The sequence below is a fragment of the Mustela putorius genome, unplaced genomic scaffold (genome assembly GCF_011764305.1).
Source record: "Mustela putorius furo isolate JIRA1106 unplaced genomic scaffold, ASM1176430v1.1 tig00000127_pilon_pilon_pilon, whole genome shotgun sequence".
Lineage (NCBI taxonomy): Eukaryota > Metazoa > Chordata > Mammalia > Carnivora > Mustelidae > Mustela > Mustela putorius.
In genome coordinates, this window is record NW_025421288.1 from 1,624,244 (window position 1) to 1,628,798 (window position 4,555).

The 4,555-nt window shown below is 37.4% G+C and overlaps 1 pseudogene; it reads left to right on the forward strand.

Annotated features, from left to right (window-relative positions):
• Positions 1-421: 421 nt before the first annotated feature.
• On the forward strand, positions 422-1,353 carry LOC123388410 (annotated as a pseudogene).
• Positions 1,354-4,555: the final 3,202 nt, after the last annotated feature.

The following is a 4,555-nucleotide window of genomic DNA, read 5'->3' on the forward strand; positions in this document are numbered from 1 at the left end:
TATATCCAAAATGCCAACTAATACACCATCAAAACATGAGCCCAAAGATATGTTAAATACATAAAAATAATGACATTAGTAATAAAATGGAGTCATATCTTTTAAACTTATATTCATCAAATTGGAAAAATTAATCAGAATCACTTAAATGCTACAAGTTTGTATGCAAAGAGTGCTCTAGGGAGATATAACCTTCACAAGATTGTTAAGACTCATAATGACCTTATGAATTGATCATTAAAAATGAAGGAAAAAAACTATTGCCGTGACTTGTAGAAACTCATTCCTAAAATATTAATGATGAGGAATATTTAGTTTGCTGGAAATATTCCATAAAATCACACATCACACCATGAATTAATTCCTTTATTTTTTGCAGATCAACACATTTGTACTCAAGCATCTCCTAATTGAAGAAATCATGCGGCTGAATAATGTGACTGAGTTCATTCTGCTTGGCTTAACCCAGGATCCTGTTAGAAAGAAAATAGTGTTTGTCACTTTCTTGCTTTTCTATTTGGGGACGTTGCTGGGTAACTTTCTGATTATTACTACTATCAAGACCAGCCAGACACTCGGGAGTCCAATGTACTTCTTCCTTTTCCATCTATCTTTATCTGACACCTGCTTCTCTACTTGCATAGCCCCTAGAATGATTGTGGATGCCCTTTTGAGGAATACCACTATCTCATTTAGTGAGTGCATGATACAAGTCTTTTCACTACATTTCTTTGGCTGCTTGGGGATCTTCATCCTTATCCTCATGGCTGCTGACCGCTATGTGGCCATCTGTAAGCCTCTGCACTACACAACCATCATGAGTCGAAGGGTCTGTACTGTTCTAGTGGCTATGGCCTGGGTGGGGTCCTGTGTGCATTCTTTAGCTCAGATTTTTCTTGCCTTGAGTTTACCTTTCTGTGGTCCCAATGTGATTGATCACTATTTTTGTGACTTGCAGCCCTTGTTGAAACTTGCCTGTGCGGACACCTATGTGGTCAACCTACTGTTGGTGTCCAATAGCGGGGCCATTTGTACAGTGAGTTTTGTCATGCTGATGTGCTCCTATGTTATTATCTTGTATTCTCTGAGAAACTACAGTGCTGAAGGGAGGAGAAAAGCCTTCTCCACCTGCATCTCTCACATCATTGTGGTCATCTTGTTCTTTGGTCCTTGCATATTCATATACACACACGCCCGGCAACCACCTTCCCCATGGATAAGATGATAGCTGTGTTTTATACACTTGGAACACCTTTGATCAATCCTCTGATTTACACATTGAGGAATGCAGAGGTGAAAGATGCCATGAGGAAGTTATGGAGAAAGAAGTTAATCTTAGATGACAAAAGATAATATGGTATTGCAAAGTTTTCTTCATAGTTTGGATTTTTCTAGAAGTACATTGAGAATCCTATCTTTTTACTGTGGTGTTAACATCATAAGGGGGCATGAGAATTCATTACTTCAAGAATGAACATGTAGGGGCACCTGGGTGGCTCAGTGAGTTAAAGCCTCTGCCTTCAGCTCAGGTCATAATCCCAGGTTCCTGTGATCTATCCCCACATCAGGCTCTCTGATCAGCAAGGAGCATGCTTCCTCCTCTCCCTGACTACTTGTGATCTCTGGCTGTCAAATAAATAAATAAATAAATAAATAAATGAAATCTTTAAAAACCAAAAACAAAACAAAAGATGAATGAACATGTACACTGGTTAGTGTTGAGCCATTTTCATGTACAGAAGAGACAGCACCGGGTACGGACATGTCAACACACATGGCTTAGATATTCACTGCTGTGTCTCTAACTCTCTTGCCTGTCTAGCATGGTTCTGGTTTTGACCTAGTGTTTTCCCTGCCCTTCTTCATGTTCTTTTGTGGTGTCTCTGTTTATAAGTTGTGTTTTATTTGCTTATATCCACAGCTTGGCAGGCTTTTCCTCCTTCAAATGACTTCTTTTGTATTAGACACTTCAGTCACATCAAGTCTGATCATGGAGCTTCAACTTGGTTGTTCTTTTTGGTTGACTGAGCAGAAAGCACCAGATTCAAATGATTGTAAAATCTTCAAGTTTTAAGGGACAAGCTATTACTTAGGTAATTCTCTTTTATTTCTTGGGGTCATACTTCAAATTCTTCTAATATTTATTTAGGTTCTTCTAGAAGAGTGGCAGAATGTAGTGTAAATATTTACCATTCTGAAGAGATATTTTTACCTTGGGTTGTTTCTCATGGTTGGGGTGGTACTCTTTGTATTCTTTTTGTAAAAACTTTTTGCTTCTTCAATGAGCACTTCTAATTTGGGGGAAGCATTAAGATTTTCTTGGGTCATACAAATTATAAAATTTTATTTATACTTTTGGGTTATTATGATTGGAGCTTACATGTCCCAAATTAAGTAGATATATTTATGTGGGCTATAGGTAAAGCATACAAGAAGCCAATGATTTAAATAGGGAATTTGGATGTGATAACTGATAATATTAAAACTCACCAGGGACTTTTTAGGCTTTGAAACAAACACATTGCAGATTTGGGTTATCTTAGTGAGTTTTAATGTAATCTAGAAAAGAGGGTGACTTGAGAAAGATCAAGGTATTTGGATAAAAAAACTATATTTATGCAGTGGTGAGGGATATCACCTTTAGTCACCGTTTGATCAACATAGCAGTATTGAATTACATGATCCCTAAGAATCTTTCTGATTTCAATCTATTTTATTATTTGCACTTCTAAAAAATTTATTTTAATTTGTTTTCAATGTTCCAAACTTCATTGTTTATGCACCACTACCAGTGCTCTGTGCAATACATGCCTTCCTTAATAATTACCACCAGGTTCACCCCTCCCCTCCAAAACCTTCAGTTTGTTTCTCAGAGTCTTCCGTCTCTCATGGTTTATCTCCACTTCTGATTTCCCTCAACTCATTTCTCCTCTCCATCTCCCAATGTCCTCCGTGTTATTCCTGATGCTCCACAAGTTAGTGAAACCATATGATAATTGACTTTCTCTGCTTGACTTATTTCACTCAGCATAATCTTTTCCAGTCCCATCCATGTTGATACAAAAGTTGGGTATTCATTCTTTCTGATAGAGGCACAGTAGTCCACTGTATCTATGGACCATATCTTCTTTATCCATTCATCTGATGACGGGCATATTGGTTCTTTCCACAGTTGGTGATTATGGTCATTGCTGCTGTGAACATTGGAGTAGAGATGGTGCTTCTTTTCACTACATCTGTATCTTTGGGATAAATACCCAGTAGTGCAATTGCAGGTCATAGGGTAGCTCTATTTTTTTTTTTCAAAGATTTTATTTATTTATTTGACAGAGATCACAACTAGGCAGAAAGGCAGGAAGAGAGAGGAAGAAGCAGGCTCCCCACTTAACAGAGAGCCTGATGTGGGGCTCAATCCCAGGACCCTGAGATCATGACCTGAACCAAACGCAGGGGCTTTAACCCACTGGGACACCTAGGTGCCCCAGTAGTTCTATTTTTAATTTCTCAAGGAATTTCCACACTGTTTTCCAAAGTGGCTGCACCGGCTTGCATTCCCACCAACAGTGTAAGAGGGTTCCCCTTTCTCCACATCCTCTCCAACACTTGTTTACTGTCTTGTTGATTTTGGCCATTCTATCTGGTCTAAGGTCATATCTCAATGTGGTTTTGATTTGAATATTCCTGATGGCTAATGATGATGAACAATTTTTATGTGTCTGTTAGCCATATAAAAAATTTAAATGAATATTTTTCTTTACCTTGAACATGTCTTTTATTTATAAATTACTAAACTATATCAAAATTGCTAAGTTTGTATTAACTTTATTGTACAAGGAATATTAGAACTTCTTAATTTGAGGGGCACCTGGCTGGCTCAGGAGTAGAGCATATGACTCTTTATCTCAGACATGTGATTTTGACCCCTGTACTGGGTGTGGAGCCTACTTAAAATAAAAATTAAAAAGAAAAAAAAAAAGAACTCTTTACCTTGAAAAAATCATCATCTATTTATCTCTGTGGGAATGGAATATTATAAATTGCACAATGAACACTAGTGACATACAAGCATCATTTTTTTTTTTCAGATTCAGAATTTATCCATCTCAAGCAGTTTATCATTGATCACATTTGGTGATTTTCCTCTTGCAATGGTCACACTTCAGTAGATCTTAGTTGGCAGGGTTTTAGTTGATGTCCTCTTCTATTTCAAGACAAGGCATATATGAAAAGGAGCGTATGTTGGATCTAATTTAGGTACCTCCCCAGAGACATTATATTCAAAATACATCCTAGATATGCTTCTGATATGGAGTTCCTGTGGTTGCTGTTACCATGTGTATTGTCAATAGAGATTATGGTCTAATTTCAGCTCAGAATTTTGTGATAAAGGTAGTGGAACTGCCAACGTGATGGAATGTGCAAACTCACCAGGATTTTTTTTTTTTTTAATGTCAGTATCTTGATAGGGAAAGAGTAGGACTCTGACATCTACAGTAGACATATTTGTGTGGGTAAGAGAGAGAACAATGAATTCACAGATGAACTTGCAAACTTG